Source organism: Piliocolobus tephrosceles, chromosome 10 (genome assembly GCF_002776525.5).
Source record: "Piliocolobus tephrosceles isolate RC106 chromosome 10, ASM277652v3, whole genome shotgun sequence".
Lineage (NCBI taxonomy): Eukaryota > Metazoa > Chordata > Mammalia > Primates > Cercopithecidae > Piliocolobus > Piliocolobus tephrosceles.
This window is the reverse complement of record NC_045443.1, coordinates 85873297-85893402: the sequence shown is the minus strand read 5'-3', so window position 1 is coordinate 85893402 and position 20106 is coordinate 85873297. Positions and strand designations below refer to the sequence as shown.

General features: G+C 34.7%; 1 protein-coding gene across 2 annotated transcripts in view; it reads left to right on the top strand.

Moving 5' to 3' along the window:
- Nucleotides 1–5137, top strand: part of KITLG (KIT ligand) — an 87792-nt gene extending 82655 nt beyond the window's left edge. For both annotated transcript variants that reach the window (XM_023205352.1, XM_023205300.2), the window contains one exon: nt 734–5137. The gene's annotated coding sequence lies outside the window, so the exon portion shown is untranslated. The remainder of the gene's footprint in view (nt 1–733) is intronic.
- Nucleotides 5138–20106: the final 14969 nt, after the last annotated feature.

The window sequence follows — 20106 nt, the reverse complement described above, 5'->3', positions numbered from 1 at the left end:
TTTTTTTGGCTGGAAGTATTGGATGAAGTCTTTCTGCTGCTATTTCCTCAGCTGGGAGAAATGATTGCTAGAACCTAACTAGATAGTCAAGATACTAGAGTGGCTCAGTGGCCATGTGAGGCTATTACTTGTTGGTGGCCACTGACCAGCTTCTCCACCTGTCCTAGGGATCTCTTTCATGCTACTCCATCTATCTCCACTTCTCTGGTCTCCACTCTCCAGATACTTCTTTGTTCATCAATCCTTCTCCCTTCACCCCCATCTACTACCTTTTATAGTCTTGCTAGAGAAATTCAAAGCTAACTAGGTTGATAATTATATTATCACAAACTGAGATCATTGGTAGAATATCAGGAGGTATGAAAGTTACAGAGTGAAATATTTATTGAGAATCTGTTAAGTGCCAGGCATTGTTATAAGAGTGGAGGTACAGCGGTAAAAGAGCTGGAGAAGCTCCCTGCCCTCATGGAGCTTATATTTTAATGGGAGGACATAGATAATAAACAATAAGTAAGATTGCTTCATATAATGTGTTACCGGGAAGATCATAGAAAATGACTGATCACTGCATCTAAGAAAACATTTGTCAAGTTCTTTTATGCTATGTAAGTGAAGCATACATTGTAAATCTGTTACTCATTCTGTGGTCATATATGATTTCAGCTATTGAGATTTTTAAAAAGGCAGAAGGCAGATACACCATAATCTCTCTTTTTGTTTCCTTCCTTTCTAGGCTGGTAACAGTTCATGTTTGCTTCATAAATGAAGCAGCTTTAAACAAATTCATATTCTGTCTGGAGTGACAGACCACATCTTTTTCTGTTCTTGCTACCCATGACTTTATATGGATGATTCAGAAATTGGAACAGAATGTTTTACTGTGAAACTGGCACTGAATTAATCATCTATAAAGAAGAACTTGCATGGAGCAGGACTCTATTTTAAGGACCTGCAGGACTTGGGTCTCATTTAGAACTTGCAGCTGACGTTGGAAGAGAAAGCACGTGTCTCAGACTGCATGCACCATTTGCATGGCTCCAGAAATGTCTGCTGACAAAACACCTAGCTTTATTCTTCAGATACAAACTGCAGCCTGTAGTTATCCTGGTCTTTGCAAGTAGATTTCAGCTTGGATAGTAGGGGTAACACTTTTTCTCAAAGGGATCTAGAAAAAAATGTTTAAAACTCAGTAGTGTCAGCCACTGTACAGTGTAGAAAGCAGTGGGAACTGTGATTGGAGTTGGCAGCATGTCAGCTTTATAGTTACTGATTAGTGATATGGGTCTGATTTTGATCTCTTCCCGATGTAAACCATGCTCATCCATATCCCACTAAACAAATGCAAATGGTTGCCTGCTTCCATTTATGCAAGGGAGCCAGTACTGAATTATGCCTTGGCAGAGGGGAGACTCTCCAAAAGAGTCATCGCAGAAAGAAGTTAAGAACACTGAATATCAGAACAGTCTGCTGAGGAGGACATCGGCATCCTGGGAAAGTCTGCCTTTTCCCTTGACCACTATGGGGTGTATAAATTGTGTTTGCAAAATATGTTATGATGTGTTTATACTCTAAAACTATTACAGAGCTATGTAAAGGGACTTAGGAGAAAATGCTGAATGTAAGATTGGTCCCATTTCAATTTCCACCATGGGAGAGAATAAAAATAAATTATGACATTTAGTATCTAACATTAGAAAACCAAGCCCACGTGCTAATATGGGTGTTGAAAACTAGGTTACTTGGAATGCAAGGAATGAGGAAACTTTAGTTATTTATAGTATAATCACCATTATCAGTTTAAAGGATCCATTTATTTAAAATCAGGCACTCTATATTCATTAAGCTTTTTGAATTAAAAATAAAAAGAAAGCTTTATGTAGTTATGCATGTCAGTTTTGCTATTTAAAATGTGTGACAGTGTTTGTCATATTAAGAGTGAATTTGGCAGGAATTCCCAAGATGGACATTGTGCTTTTAAACTAGAACTTATAAGACATTATGTGAATATCCCTTGCCAGTTTTTTTAATATTCAAGAAAACGTCCGAGTAAAGTCAAAGAATGATTTCTTATGGTTTATTTTGATGAAAGTTCTTTTAACATGTCTTGAATGTACACATAAAGGAATCCAAAGCTTTCCTAGTAAACTTAATCTGTGTGATAACATTATTGCCATGTTCTACAACCATAAGATGACAGTTTTCAATGTAGTGACACAAAAGGGCATGAAAACTAACTGCTAGCTTTCCTTTCATTTCAGAAGTCCAAGAATTTCTAGTATATTTAGATTTTAGCTTCTGTTCAAAGCTAATCCAGATGCAACTCCAGTAAGTGGCCTTTGCTCTTTTTTGTACCAAAGAGCCCAGATGATTCTTACAGTCCCTTTCTTCTCTAACATGCTGTGGTTCCTTAAATATGAGTAATTTCTCTAAGATGTAACCCAGGTGCTTTGAGAAGCTGCATTAAGGTGTTCAGGCCCTCAGATATCCCATGGTACACTTGATTAGTAATAAAACCAGAGATCAACTTAATTGCTGATAGGTCCTGTCTCGGTGTGTAGCATTGATTGTTTTCAGGAAAATAGATAGAGATTAATATGAGTTATGTGTATAGGTCGTGTATAGATTGAGAAGATAGATACTTCTCAATCTAGTAGTTTGATTTATTTAACCAGTGGTTTCAGTTTGCTTCAGCATATGAAAATGCTGCTTAATGTGCTTAAGAGTATAATAAATGTACTTTTGTCCTCAAACCTAGTAGCTGGATTTTAACACTCATGGACTTGGTCTTAATCAATGGAATTAAATAAACAAATTCAATAAGTTATTAAATCTGACATGGTAGGAGAGGGGAGATGTGTCCTGCTTATTAAATGTATTGGTCCACTGAAAGTTACATGGATTGCCAATTTTTAAAACACTAAAGTTGAATAAAATGCATGAACAATAGAAAAATGCTGAACGTTATTTTGGATGCTAGCTGCTTGGACATTAACTGTGTCATTTCTGCTTTGAGATAAAAAAATATATATATTTATCTTTGCTTATTTTATCCCAGATGTGTTCTGAATATCCTTCTTCATAAATCATGGAAAACTCACTGCTGACATAGTAAACCATGAAATCGCCTTTTCAGTTGGTGCCATGTATCTGATAGTTCCATCTTACAAGGTTTCAAAATTACCTTTTAAAATGATCTCAGAAGTCTGCAGATTCTCAACAATACTGAAAGCTTCGTACTTCTTTGGTAGAAACCAAGTCTATTTAAAAAACGGCTTTATGATAAATGGTGCCTCCTGAGTGATAATGAAGTGTTGCTGGATATTGTGTTGTAATTTAATGCGCTTACCACACTGCCACCTTTTAATGAGTCAGAGACAAATTGATTTTTCTTCAATACAATAATAGAACAAGTAGCCTATTCTCTTAAAAAGTATGTGAAAAAATGAAAATTATGAAAAATTTATGCATACCTAATGAATTACTGGTTTTAGTAATAAATAAATACATTTCATTGAACTTTAAAGTACTTTGGAGAAACTTTGTATCCAGTTTTGCTACTCTAATTCAACTGAAGTTATAAATAAAGAGAAAAATTCATTCAGAAATCATGGATATTTAAAAATGTTTCACTGCAGCCAAGTTTTCATTTCAAAATGTAATTCCAGTTTGGAGCTTTTAGGCATTCTGTATATTTAAAAAATATATTCTTCAAAAATGCATTTTGGCCTGGTGGAATGGATGTTGCAAAAGATCATCCAGAGCCTCCAGTGTGTCATTAACTGATATGGTAGATCACCTCTCCTCTTTGGATCTCAATTTTGTATTTATCTATATGGTAAACTCAGAGATCACTCCTTAGGGGTGAGTCCTATTGCAATATGACTGACAAAGAAGATAAAATAGCATTGAAACTAACCCATAGAAAATATCCAATTCTGGACTCTGTGAATAAGTATCTTGACCATAAAAAGTCATTGCTGTTCTTGTTGCTAATGTAAATAGTGTCCATTAGTAAAAGTGAAATTCAGTCTCAAGTAGGGTGAATTGGATCACCATTTACACAAGAGATGGCTTTTTCCTTTGCTTAAATAAACATTTTGGATCACCTCCAAAGAATGAAAACCAGTAGTACATTTTAGTCATATTAGTCAGGATCAGAAACTGTAAGATGTGTATAACATTTGGAAATGCACCAAAGTGAGCATTTAAATCTTCTCATTTTATTGAAAACTAAGAGCAAAAAATGTAAAATGCTCATAAAGTTTTTGAATGCCAAAAGATATTTTAGAACCAATTTATAAAGGGGTAATTCATTAATTACACTTTAAAATTGGAAAGTGGGATAAGAATTCTAAAGTAAACCAGCTTATCTTTGAAACAACATTATTTTGAAATTGGCTTTAAAATAAAACCATTATTGAAATTCTAATTAGTTCATTTGTGGAATTAGATCACACAATTCATAGTGTTGCTGCTTTCCACTAACTAGTCTTGAAATGCCTTTGTTTGTAAAAATAAAATAATGGTACTTTCATTTTATAACAAGGTGTTTTTTTAAAGAAGTAATCCATGCTAAAGTGGATATTCGTGATCCTGAAATGTTTACTAACCATTGTAAATTTGTTTATAACTGCCATCTCCAACTACATCCTTATGATGTTTTTAACAATAAAATTAAAACAATTGTTTAAACTAAAAACCACACCGTTTTCCAGTACTTGATCTCTGAGCTACAAGACTCACTAAATATAATTTTCCAATCAAAATATTCTATTCTCCTATATTCTAAGGATTAATATGTGATTATAGTGTCCACTTGCCACCATTTTTTTAACCAATGGACTTGAAAAGTATTAATTTAGATGGATGCACAGATATACCCTTAGTTCAGTCATAGATTGGAGTTTGCATATAATAATGTAAATGTATGTCAACACTATTCTAAATAGTTTTATTATGACTGAAATTTAATTAAATAAAAAAGGTTGTAAAATGTGATGTGTATGTGTATATACTGTATGTGTACTTTTTAAAATAGGTGTATGTCCCAACCCTTTTTTATACAGGTTTGAATTTAAATTTACATTATATATACATATACTTTATTGTTCTAAATAAAGAATTTTATGCACTCTCATAAATTTGCCCTGTCATTTTATATCTTAAGTTTATCACATATGTTTACAACATGGTTGAGCATTTATTAAACTACAGTCAAAATTTTTTATGGAAACTTTTGTCATTAATCTAGATTTTGTTGAAATATGGACACAAGGAGATATGAAATTATTTAAATTCAATAAATATTGATTACTAAGATAAGTAATCAAGGAAAATAAACAATGAATTAACACGATGTTTGCTTTCAAGAGATTTATAACTTGGTTGGGGAAAAGAAATGCAATAGATATATAGAAAAACACTATAATATAGCTTAGGGCATGCAGGAAGGAGAAATGGATACAGAATGAGGAGTACCGTGGAGGAGCTGATGTTTGGACTAAGAATGATGAGATAAATTTTTATAGTGAGAATTATGCCCAGTCAGAGCAGCATTTTCCATAGAAAGAAGTTATAAAATTTCTAATCTTATTTTATCAAATCAAACAGGTATGTCCATAGCATACACCGTATAAAAAGACATACGCAGAGATAAGGCCAGAGCCTTCAATGTAACAACAGGGAGTGCAGACACTATTCTTAGAGTCCCTGAGAAGCCTAGACTCCTTTGCTTGTTTCTGAGAAGAGGAATGACAAGATCAAAACCCACTACAGCTTCTGTGATTTAGGCAGTAGATAATCGTCCTGCTTAACCACTGGATGCTATTTGACTCTCAAGCACATACCCTTGCTATATGACACCACACTTATCGCCCACCATTTCTTTTCAGAATTTGCTGATTCTCTCTCCTCTGTTTACCTTTTATATTGCCAACTTCGACCAATATATGACTAGATGATTAGAATAGCCTCCTAACTGATCACATGATTCTACTTTCACCCTTTTTCAACCAGTTCGTCACATTATAGTGAATAATAGGGAGACATCTGGTTGGGGTGTGTGTGTGTGTGTGTGTTTCTGGCTAAAACACTTGGATGGCTTCTCACTATTTTTGAGATAAAACCCAAACTCTTCAACATGGCCTACAAGGCTCTACTTGAGCCACCTCATCTTTTTTTTGTTGTTGGATTGCTCGTTGTTGTCTTTAATCCATAAACAACATGAAGGTTGGGTCCATAAATACTGATATAATTGCAGTCCTCAAATGTAGTGCAAATGATAATTAGTGGAATTGAAACAAAATGTGATCTATTTGGCTATCACCTACTGCACTGAGAAGTTATTTTTTAAGATTGTTGTTATGGACAATTAGAAATACATGCAAAAGTCGGCAAGATAGTGTAACAAATTCATATAACCATAACCCTACTTCAACCTTACTCAACTCCTAAACAATCTTGTTTTATCTAAACTCCCTATCCACTCCCCATTTCATATCATTTTCAGGAAAGTACTTAAATGTATTTGATCTGGAAATATTTCTATGTATATCTCTAGTTGTTAACTTTTAGAAAGCATAACCCTGGTACCCTTGTTATACCTAAGAAAAGTTATTAGTAATTTCTTAATATCAAAGAGCCAACAAGTATTTACATTTTAACTCTCTCACACTGTACACTGCAGTATTGCACTAGAGTAGGGTATAAAATATAGTTAAAAGTCCCCCTTGAACATTAAAGTTAGTTTCCCTGGAGATAAATACTGCTAATTATTCCTCATTAACTTCTGGAATTTTTTGGCATGTGCAAACTATGTATGCATCTGTATGCAATATCCGTCTCTAACCTTATCTCTCATTTATTAGGAGAACGTGGAACACTACATTAACCTAGATAAATCTTTACCCACTGCACCCTAATAACCAGGAAATTATAGATAGGCATTATGATTGTAATATAATGTGTGCCCTTTGGAATTTCAGTACTCAGCAAAATCTAACATACTATCAGAACTTTTTTTTAATTACCTAACTCAAAATTAAAATGAAGCTCTCTTTCAAGGACATATCAGCCTCAGCAGCACTCTCAATTGGTGACTCTGTTCCTCCTACAGGTGTTACTGGGTCTGGAGGTGGGTTCCCTCTGCTCCTCGTTGCAGCCTCTGGGTCACTCTTTTCTCATACTTAGACCCTTGTAGATTAGAATCTCCTGCTATCATATTATATACCCACTGCTACTCATTTTTGCTTTCATGTAGAAACTCCCAGGTTTTTACACCTGGTTTATTGATGGGTTTAGCACCTGGATGGATCATTGTCACTGGATTCATTTGTATAATACTATTCTTTTAATTATTGAGGATTTTAATATAACCATAAATGGGCCTTTAAACATCCTGCACTTTCAGGTTATTGAACTTCTGTCATCCTGGGAAACATGCCTTCAACACTATTCTAACCGATCGGTCTCATGGTCTTCCTATACACCTTGCTGTTGCCATTAACTGTAACCCATTCTTACATCAACTGCATTCATTCCATCTCTGAGCACAACTTTATATCTTTCCAGTTTACTCCCTCGTATACCCCAATCCTAACAATCCTTTAACTCACTGGACCTGTCAACCTATTGATTCTACCATTTTTTGTACTACTGTCAACCTCTGATGCCCTCTCTTCCCTTCCTTGGTAGTTATTAAAATCTGTGGTCCAGCATTATCATTGTCCTCCTGCATACACCTTCTTCACCATTGGTCCCTCTTACTTTCTAATATTTGTTTGGTAAACCATAGCCTGGCTCAAATCCCATTCTCTACTCACCCTTTGTCTATACTTGTATGGCTAACATGGCTAGAGCACAATGCACCTTCAGGTCTACTGGTCTCTCTATAAATTCCTTTCCATGAACTTCAAGCAGGCACTGTATTTCCCTAGACCATTTGCTTTTCTATTCTCAAAACAGACTATTTAATACATTATTTTCTCTTCCAAAACACTCACCTTGTTCCCATTCTCACTCTTAGCTTATTATCTTGACTGCTATGGCACCTTGAATATTGAAGAAAAAAAAAAAAAAAAGATAACTTTCAAAGACTCCTGGAAGCTAGAGGCTAATTTTCTGAAGTTTACATTTCAAAAACTCTAACCTATCCAGGTTATTTATAAGTTTCAAGAGGGGGCCGAGGAATGTGTTCACATCGTGATGTTTTTATAAACTTTGCAGCGACTTTCATTTATCAGTGGCTGTTCTGGTGTGGGAATGGCTTTCAGTGACACTTCTACTAATCGTGGCACCAGCTCACCAGGGCATCATGACCCAAAGGTGTGTGGCCAGAGGCTGTATCATGATGTGAACATGTCCTATAGACCTGGCACCAAAAGTATGTGTGTAATGGAGGAGAAACAAGATTTGAAATGAATGGACCCAGCAGCCCACTGTGGAAAATTCTCACAATCATAACAGTCCCCTGTTGGGTGAAATTCTAAGTAGGAACTCAGCTTTTATTAGTGCTTGACCAAAACGGAAATTTTCTCCTGCCAGGAAAATAGTAATGTAGAGTTTACAATTACAAACAAACCATAAAAAACCTTTTTCGGTTGTTAATAATGAAGAAACACAATAGAATTTAACAAAACTGCTGTAGTTAAAAGCTAGAAAATATGCATGTCAGGTCACATGTTTTATGCTCCTGAAAGTACATTGGAAGCATAAAACGTGTGACCTCACATACATATTTTGACAAATGTATAATATCATGTATCCTCCATTATATTATCGTACATAATTATTTAAATACCCTTTTAAAAAATCTCTTGTTCTTCATGTATTCAGTGATTCTCCCCTCTCCCTGAACTTCCATGAACCACTGATGTTTTAACTGTCTTTTACCTTTTGCAGAATGTCACATAATTAAAATCCTACAGTATGAACATTTTCAGGCTGGCTTCTGTCATTTAACAATATGCATTTAAGATTTATCCATGTAGTTTGTGCCTTGATAGCTCATTTCTTTTTGTCAATGAATAATGTTTCATTGTAAGGATGTATCACAGTTTGTTTATCAATTCACCTAAAAGAAAAGACATCTTGGTTGCTTTCACTTTTTGACAATTATTAATAAAGCTACTGTAAACATTAGTGTGCAACCTTTTGTGTGAACGTGTTTTCAATTCATTTTGATAATACCTAGAAGCACCATTGCCAGATTATATGGTAAGACTATGTTTAGATTTATAAGAAATTGCCAAACTGTCTTCCCAAGTGGCTTTACTATTTTGCATTTCCAGTAGCTATAAGTGAGAGTTCCCAGTGTCCTTCATCTTGGCTAGCAATTGCTATTGTCAGTTTTTTGGATTTTAGCCATTCTAATAGGAGGGTAATGTTATATCATTATTGTTTCAATTTGCAAGTCCCTAATGACAAATGATGTTGAGCATCTTTTCATATGCTTATTTGCCATCTGTGTATCCTGTTTGATGAGATTTCTGTCCAAATCTTTTGTCCATTTTTAAATTGGGTTGTTCTTTTACTTACTGTTGGTTTTAAGAGTTCTTTGTATATTTTTATACAAGTTCATTGGTAGGTATGTGTTTTGCACATATTTTATTCCAGTCGATGGTTTGTCTTTTCATTCTCCTGTTTTTCACAGACCAGCTGCAAGCATTTTTTTAAAACGTTTAAGAACAGAGTGTATATCTTGATTGATTTATTCCCTAATCTCACAGAGAAAAAGCAGTCTCCACCATACCTGAAGGTGATTACTTTGATATTTTGCACTTATCATATTTTCAAGTTTCTCTTTTTGATGGAGTATTTTAAATACATGCAAACTTCGATCTTTAAGAGTTTTCATGTAACAAAATGTTCTCTCATTATAAGACCTTGCAACATAATTAACAATATTCTAATTACTTCTAAAATATCTTTTAATCTTCATTGCTTATTTTTTTAGAGACAGACTAGAACTATATTTTTAAAGACTTAAAAAGCTCCAATACATGAGAAGTAAAAGGTTGGTGGAATTCATGTACATTTAACTCTAATTTTAAAAGTTGCTTTAAACTGTTTTATAAAAACAAATATGAAATTACGAGCTCCTGATTCAAACATATGAAATGAATGTAAAGGATCTCTTTCTGACATCTTTGTATTTATTTTGTTAAAGAACTGAGAGAATATTTAAATACAAAATAAACTGATATGAAACAAAAATCAATATAAATACTTGAGAAAATAAATTTAAATTATTCTAACTTTGAGAAGTAAACTGTAACAAAAAGTATCACATCAAAAGCAGTAATTTGTTAACAGGGAAAGATAACTTCCCAATAGTTATAAATAGGCCCTTCGATTGTTTTACAATCAAATTAATAAAGAAAGTGGGTCACTGGAACACAATGGCAAATGATTTTGATTTTTTGCTGATTTAATACAAAATACTACATTGATGAAAATAACTTAAAACACAATACATCTTCACAACAAGGGTATCAGACATAAACAGGTTAATAAAGTCATCAATTTTTAAAACATTTAAAATTAACCACAACAAAAGAAAAATGTAAAATGTTCTCAAATCTTACAGAGCTCATGTATAAGAAAAAAACTTGACAGAGTTTTTCCCAAATTTGATAGTTCTACAAATTTACATGATATTGTCAAAGTGAGGCATAAAGATGAAAGAAACCTTCTACATTACCGATAGTAAAAGCATAAGTAAATAAAATTGATCAATCATATCAATCATGGTAGTGTGATTGTGGTAGGAATGCTAGATTATCTCTATAAAGCATATTTCCTTATTTCTATATGAAGAAGTGATAAAAACGTATGTAATCACAAAAGGGAAAATAATTGTTATGGGTATATGTCTGGCAGTTAACTAATCAAAATACTATTTTTTTAAATTATAAAGTTTGTGTTTGTCAACCTCTTATAACTCACAGTTTTTGTTATATCCTTTCCTTCTTAAAATATTTATTTTCCTACCTACCTCTATATTCTATATATTAAGAAAAATAATATCTATATTATTTTTCTTAAAGAACACACTAAATGTATCAGTTTTGAGTCCCCCAAAAAACTGGATCCACTAAAATGGATTATTAAATCTTGGCTATTGCAAATAGTGCTGCAATAAACATGGGAGTACAGATATCTCTTCAATATACTGATTTGCTTTCTTTGGGGTACATACCTAGCAGTGGGATTTCTAGATCATATATTTTATTAATTTACATTCCCAACAACAGTGTACAATGGTTCCCTTTTCCCCACAACCTCGCCAGCATTTATTATTGCCTGTCTTTTGGATACAAGCCATTTTAACTGGGAGGAGATGATAGACATTTCACTGTAGTTTTGATTTGCATTTCTCTGATGATCAGTGATGTTGAGCATCTTTTCATATGCCTGTTTGCCATGTGTATGTCCTCCTTTGAGAAATGTCCATTTATATATTTTGCCCAGTTTTAAATCAAATTATTAAATGTTTTCCTATTGAGTTGTTGAGTGCCTTATATATTCTGTTTATTAATCCCTTGTCAGAAAAGTAGTTTGCAAATATTTTCTCTCACTCTGTGGATTGTCTCTTCAATTTGTTGATTGCTTGTTTCTTTTCCTGTGCAGAAGTTTTTTAACTTGATGTGATCCCACTTGTTCATTTTTGCTTTGATTTCCTGTGCTTAAGGAGTATTACTCAAGAAATCTTTACCCACTCCAATATCCTGGAAGGTTTCTCCAATATTTTCTTCGAGTAGGTTCATAGTTTGAGGTCTTAGATTTGTCTTTAATCCATTTTAATTTGATTTTTGTATATTATGGGAGATAGGGGTCTAGTTTCATTGTTCTCCATATAGATGTCATTTTCCCAGCACCTTTACAGACACTGTCTTTCCTCAATGTGTGTTCTTGCTTTATTGAAAATGAGTTTACTACAGATGTATGGATTTGTTTCTTGGTCCTATATTCTGTTCCATTGGTCTTTGTGTCTGTTTTTATGCCAGTATCATGCTGTTTGGTTACTATAGCTCTGTAGTTTAATTTGAAGTCAGGTAATGTGATTACTCCAGTTTTGTTCTTTTTGTTTGTGACAGGTTTGGCTATTCTGGGTCTTTTGTAGTTCCCTGTAAGTTTTAGGATTCTTTTTTCTGCTTCTGTGGAGAATGTCGTTGGTATTTTCATAGGGATTGCATTGACTCTGTAGCTTGCTTCAGGTAGTATGAACATTTTAACAATAGCAATTCTTCCAATACATCATATGAAATGTCTTTCTATTATTTTTGTGTGTCTTCTTCAATTTTTTGCATCAATGTTTCTTACAAATTTTATTGTAGAGATCTTTCACTTCTTTAGTTAATTCCTAAGATTTGTATTTTATTTTTATCTGTTGTCAGATTAAATAGGATTGAATAGGATTGCTTTCTTAATTTCTTTTTTAGATTGTTCACTGTTGGCCTATAGAAATGCCACTGATTTTGGGATGTTGATTTTGTATCCTGCAACCTTGTTGACTTTGTTTATTAGTTCTAATGGTAATCTTGTGGACTCCTTAGGGTTTTCCAAATATAAGATCATATCATCAGCAAACAAGGATAATTTGACTTATTCCTTTCCAATTTGGATGCCCTTTATATCTATCTTTTGTCTGATTGCTCAAGCTAGGACTTCCAGTACTGTTGGGTAACAGTGGTGACAGTGGGCATCCTTGTCGTGTTCTATATGTTAGAAGAAATGCTTTCAGTTTTTCCTCACTTAGTAAAATACTAGCTGTGGGTCTGTCATATATGGCTTTTCATATGTTGAAGTACGTTCCTTTTAAGGCCAGTTTTTTGAGGATTTTATTATGAAAGGAAGTTGACTTAGCAAATGCATTTCCCGGCATCAATTGAAATGATCATATGGTTTCTATCCTTCATTCTGTTGATATGATGTGTCACACTGATTGATTTGTGTATGTTGAACCATCCTTGCATCCCTGGGATAAATCCCACTTAGTCATGATGAATGATATTTTTAATATGTTGATAAATTCAGTTTGCAAGATTTTGTTGAGGATTTTTGCATCATGATTCATCAGGGATATTCGTCTGTATACGGTTTTCCTTTTGTGTGTGTACCTTTGTCTAGTTTTGGTATAAGGGTGGTACCAGCCTTGTAGAATGAGTTTTGAATTATTTCCTCCTCTTCTATTTTCCAAAATAGTTTGAGTCAGATTGGTATTAGCTCTTTGTTAAATGTTTGGTAGAATTCAGCAGTGAAACCATTAGGTCCCAGGCTTAAATCTTGTTACATGTTATTGGCCTGTTCATGTTTTGGATTTTTTTATGGTTCAATCTTAGTAAGCTGTGTCTAGAAATTTACCCATTTCTCCTAGATTTGTCAATTTTGGGCATATAGTTGCTCATAGTAGCCATTAATGATCCTTTGAATTTCTGTGATATCAGTTGTAATGTCTCTTTTTCATCTATTATTTTATTTATTTAGGTCTTCTCTCTTTTTTTTTAATCTGGCTAAAGGTTTGTCAATTTTGTTTATCTTTTCAAAAAAACCTACTTTTCATTTCAATGACCTTTTGTATTGTTTTTGACATTTCAATTTCATTTATTTCTGCTCCTACTTTTATGATTTCTCTTCTTCTACTTATTTTGGGTTTGGTTTCCTCTTCTTTTCCAATTCTTTAAGATTCATTCTTAGATTATTTATTTGAAGTTTTTCTTCCTTTTTGATGTAAGCACTTATAACTATAAACTTTCCTCTTACTACTGCTTTTGCTGTATCCCATAGGTTTTGGTATGTTGTGTTTCTTTATCATTTGTTTCAATAATTTTTTTTATTTACTTCTTAATTTCTTCATTGACCCACTGGTCATTCAGGAGCACATTGTTTAATTTCCATGTGCTCGTACAGTTTCCAAAATTCCCCTTGTTATTGATTTGTAGTTTTATTCCGGTGTGGTCAGAGAAGATGCTTGATATTATTTCAATTTTTTAAATCATTTAAGACTTATTCTGTGACCTAACATATTGTGTATTTTTGAGAATGATCTGTGTGCTAAGAAAAATATGTATTCTGCAGCTATTGGATAAGATTTTCTGTAAGTATCTATTAGGTTTATTTGTTCTATAGTGCAGATTAAGTCCAACATTTTCTTGATTTCTGTCTCAGAGCTCTATCCAATGCTGAAAGGGGGATGTTGAAATCTCCACCTATTATTGTATTGGAGCTTATTTCTCTCTTTAGCTCCTATAATATTTTCTTTATATATCTGGGTGCTCCAGTATTGTGTGCATATGTATTTACAACTGTCATATCCTTTGATGGATTGCCCCGTTTATTATTCTATAATGAACTTCTTTGTCTTTTCTTACCATTGTTGTCTTGAAATCCATTTTGTCTGATGTAAGTACAGCTACTTCTGCCCTTTATCGGCTTCCATTGGCATGGAATGTCTACTTAACATCCCTTTAATTTCAGTCAATATGTATCTTTATAGGTGGAGTGTGTTTATCATAGGAAACAGATCATTTGGTCTGTTTTCTTTTTATCCATTCAGCCACTCTATTTTTTAAAAATCTATTCAGTCACTCTATTTTTTATTATTGGAGAGTTTAGTCCATTTACACTCTATGTTATCATTGATAAGTAAGAACTTACTCCTGTCATTTTGTTGTTTTCTGATCTTCTCTTACTTCTTTCCTTCCTTTCTGTCTTCCTTTTGTTGAAGGTGATTTTCTCTGTTGGTATAATTTAATTTCTTCCTTTTTATTTTTTGGGTATCCATTGTATGTTTTTAGATTTGATGTTATATGTTGCTTGCAAATAATATCTTACAACCCATTATTTTAAATTGATGACAATTTAACACTGATCGCATAAACAAGCAAGAAAAAAACTAATAAAAACCTACATTTTAACTTCGTCTCAGAGCTCTGACAACTTTTGTTGTCTCTATATCTTATTGTGCTTTCTATTTCTTGAAAAGTTGTTATTATTTTTGATTGGTTCATCTTTGTGTCTTTGTACTTAAGATATGAGTATTTTATACACCACAATTACAGTGTTGTAATATTCTATGTTTGTCTGTGTAATTACTATTACCAGTGAGTTTTATACCTTCAGATGATTTCTTACTGCTCATTAACTCCCTTTTCTTTCAGACTGAAGAATTCTCTTTAGCATTTCTTATAAGACAGATCTGGTGTTGATGAAATTCCTCAGCTTTTATTTGTCTGGGAAAGTCTTTATTTCTTTTTCATGTTTGAAGGATATTTTTCCTGAACTACTATTCTAGTGTAAAAGTTTTGTTTTTTCTTTCAGTACTTTAAATATGTCATGCCACTTTCTCCTGGCCTGTAACGTTTCCACTAAAATGTCTGCTGCCAGACAGATTGGAGCCCGGTCGTTTGTTGTTTGTTTCTTTTCTCTTGCTGCTTTTAGGATCCTTTCTTTATCCTTGACCTTTGAGAGTTTAATTATTAAATGCGTTTAGGAAGTCTTCTTTGGGTTAAATCTGCTTGGTGTTCAGTACCCTTCTCGTACTTGGATATTAATATCTTTCTCTATGTCTGGGAAGTTCTCTGTTATTACCTCTTTGAATAAACTTTCTACCTCTCTCTCTCTCTTTCTCTCTCATTCTTTTTTATTTTGTCTCCTCTGTGCATTTTCAAATAGCCTGTCTTCCAGCTCACTAATTCTTCCTTCTGATCCATCAATTCTGCCATTAAGAAACTTTGATGCATTCTTAAACCCGTCAATTGCATTTTTTAGCTCCAGAATTTCTACTTGATTCTTTCCAATTATTTAAATCTCCGTTAAATTTATCTGACAGATTACTAAATTCCTTCTCTGTGTTACCTAGAATTTTTTCAGGTTTCCTCAAAACAGCTGTTTTGCATTCTTGTCTGAAAGGTCACATATATGTGTTTCCCTGGTGCCTTGCTTAGTTCATTTGGTGAGGACATATTTTCCTGGATAGTCTTGATACTTGTGGATATGTGTTGGTGTCTCTGTATTCAAGAGTCAGGTATTTATTGTAGCCTTCACAGTGTGGGCTTGTTTGTACCTGCCTCTCTTGGGAAGGCTTTCCAGGTATTCGAAGGGACTTGGGTGTTGTGATCTAAGATGCATCTGGATTAGGGGACACCCCTAATTACCCCAACCCCAGTAATGCTGTTGTGCTTACAGCCTTGTAAAGGTACTGCCTTTGTGCTCTTGGATAAAATCTGTAAGAATTCTCTGAATTACCAGGCAGAAACTCTCACTCTCTTCACTCTCTCTGGAACAAATGTAGTCTCTCTCTCTGTGCTGTGCCACCTGGAGCTGTGGGTGGGACAACACAGGCAATTCAATGTTCACCACCACTGAGACTGTACTGGGTTATACCTGAATCCAGCACGACACTGGGTCTTGCCCAAGGTCCACCGTAACCACTACCTGGCTACTGCCTATGTTTGTTCAAGGTGGTAGGACTCTACAATCAGCAGGTAGTGAAGCCAGCCAGGCTTGTGTCTTTTCCTTCAGGCCAGTGAGTTTTCTGAGGCCCCAGGTTGATCCAGAGATGCTGTTCCAGAGCCAGGGACTAGAGTCAAAAACTTTAGAAATCTACTTGGTGCTCTGTACTGCTGAAGCTAAGCTGGCATTTAAATCATAAGGCAGAGTCCTTTTCACTTTTTCCTCCCTTTTCCACAGACAGAGGAGCATCCTCCCATGGCCACCACTACCAAAGGTCCAAGGGAAGTACTGCCAGGCTACTGTCAGTGTTCACTTAAGTCCCAAGGGCTCTTCACCAGCTTGTGGTGAATGCTGCCAGGCCTGAGACTCACCTTTCAGGGTCATGGGGTCCCCTCTGGCCCAGAGTGAGTCTAGAAATGCCATCCAAAAGCCAAGACTTGAAATTGGATACCCAAGAGCCTACTTGGTGCTCTATCCCACTGTGACCAAGCTCATACCTAAGGTGCAAGACAAAGTCTCTTTTTCTTTTCCCTCTGCTATTCTCAAGCAGAAGGAGTCTCTCACCATAGCCATCACCCCAGCAAACATGCTGGATCTCACCTGAAGCCAGTATATCGCAGAGTCTTACCCAAGGCCCACGGCATACTACCTGGGTATCACCACTTGTTATTCAGGGCTCGAAGCCTCTTTAGTCAGGAGGTAATAAAATCTGCCAAGAATAAGTTCTTTCCTTCAAGACAGTGGGTTCTCATAGGGCCTAAGGTGTGTCTGGAAATGTTGTCCGAGAGCTACGGTCTGGAATGGGGGCCTGATGATGCTGCCTGATGCCCTATCTTACTGTGGCTACAGGATACAAGACAAAATCCTCTTTACTCTTCTTTCTCCTCTCCTCAAGCAGAAGGAAGGAATCCCTTTTTGTTGCTGTGAGCTGCACTGCCTGGGGTTGAAGGAGGGGTGGCACAAACATCCCCTTAGCCAACCCAGCTGATGTCTCACTAGGTCATGTGTCCCCTATTTCCACTGGTTTGGAGCCCAGCACAGCACAAGGACTTGCCTAAGAATTGCAGTCCCTGGCCAGGCGCGGTGGCTCACGCCTGTAATTCCAACACTTTGGGAGGCCGAGGCAGACGGATCATGAGGTCAGGAGATTGAGACCATCCTGACTAACATGGTGAAACCCTGTCTCTATTAAAAATACAAAAACTTAGCACCTCTGGCCAAAAGAAACATCTAATAATTTCATTTATTAAATAGATTCAAACAATAAGTATTTATGTACTAACAAATTACTAGTCATTTGAAAAAATAATATACATAAATTGAAAGAAAATGATATGTATACATTGTTTGAAAATAACAACAATTACTCATTAATGGGATGTGTATGCCTATTGAACCCTAAATGGCTCGTCAATGCTTGGAGTCACAATGGACAACACCACCCTCATCTCCCAATGCACATTGCTTTTTGTGCAGTTACTTCCTTGTTGTCACAACCACCAAAAAGCTGGTTTTGAAAAGATATGATGTCACTAAAAGAAATTTATTATAAACTAATGTTGAAAATATGAGATTTGTCAGCTAGTAATTTGTGTATTTTCTGACAGATACTGCTGTGTGACTTAGTATGCTGCTATAACAAAATATCTTAGACTGAGTAACTTGTAAACAAAATAAATCCATTACTTATTGTTCTAGAGGCTGGAAAGTCAAAGATCAACATGCCAGCAGATTTGGTGTCTGTTAAAGGCCCATAGCTTGTAGACAATATCTTCTCGCTCTGTCCTCACATGGCAGAAATAGGGACGAGGACAAACACACTCCCTTCACCTGCTTTTATAAGGGTACTAATCCCATTCTTAAGGGCGGGACACTTAAGACTTTATCAGTTCCCAAAGGGCTGCACCCATTAATACTATCACATTGCAGATTAAATTCCAAGATACGTTTTGGGATGACACCAACATTAAGACCATAGCACTATGTTTCCCTTAAAATTGTAAATAAACTGCAGTGAACCTATAATTTTGCTCTAACATCCCAGGGTGCTTTGGTACACAGTTTGGGAACCATGATTCTAACATACTGTGTAATTAGTTACTTATTATGTACATTATTTATTGTCTTCTCCACCATCACCCTTATAGTAGACTGTAGCGAGGCACAGAAATTTCTCTGTTTTTTCTCTGATATATGGTAAGCACCTTCAATAATCCTGGAATATGTAGGTTTTCAGGTTATATTTGTAAAATCAATGGTTATTGACTATGTTTCTTTTTCTGTGAACTCTTTGTTTTACATTTTTGCCAATTTTTCTTTCAGCTGTTATCTTTTTACAGGTCTATGAATGTTTTCGTATGTCTAGAAAATTATTGTTTTTGCTTATTATATGCTCACCAAATATTTTCTAATTTTTCTTTTGACACTTTTCTGGTAATTTTTGCTATATGGACATTTTTTGGCTGTATTTTGTATAATTTTTCTGTATGGATTTTTAAAATATTTTTGTAGTCAACTGTGCCATTTCTTTTTTCTATATCCTATAGGTGATATATCTTTTTAAAAGACCTTGCTCATTTTATAATAATATTTTTTTCTTATTTTATGGTTCCTTTTAGCATTATTATTATTATTATTACTGTTGTTATTATTTTAAATCATTGCTTTACCAGGGATTTATTTGGGTTCTAAAATATAGATGCAACTTCGTCTTCATCCAAGTGACTAGCCAGCTGTCTCAACAATGCCTGTTAACTAATTGATCTTTCCCCACTGACTTGAAATAACAGATCTGCCACACACTAAATTCCCATGTGTATTTTGGGTTTATTTCTAAACTGTCAATTCTGTTTGATCTGGCACTTTTTTCCTCCTCAAGCACCCATCCATTTGACTCACTGTGTTCTTGAAAATTGTTTTTAGTGTTGCTTCACACATTAATGGGTCTTTAATTTGGGGGAAGTTGGGGAGAGAATAAACTATTACCCTTTGAAAGCATTCTTTAAAAGTTAATTCCAACAAACAACTTGGCAAGAATTAGGAATCACAATTCAAACGGGATCTAAACAAAAGTTCTCTAGGGGACTTCTTTTTTGTCCATTCAAGTATTTATACCACAGTTCCGGGCATATTGTGAGCACATAGAATTTCACTGAATCAAATACCTTCTAGCACTGAAAACAGGACAGCATAAATGAACTTCTTATACATGGAGTACAGAAATGAATATCAATGGCTGGATTTTTCTGTATATAACCATCTACCTGGTTAGTCATTGTGTTGGCATGATCTTTTAAATACAAAGACAATGATGTCATGAATTATAATCTTGTCAGTGAATAGCCCAAAACCTAACAATATGCAATTAGAAATACAAGGCAAAATATTAATAATCTCCTGTTTTTAATGATACTTCTGAATGCAGTATGTATCAATATATCTGACCAACATAAAATATCACAGCTAAAGAGCATCACTATCCTCTATCTTCTGAAGACTCAACAAAACCTTTATACATCTCCATAAATTCAAGGAAGTTGCATACATACATACATATGCAAATAATTTAAGGTAGCTCTTGGAAGTGGACATAAGTAAACATTCAAATGGCTAATCATGGTTTAAAGGGTTTTCAATAATTTTGTCACCTGGTCC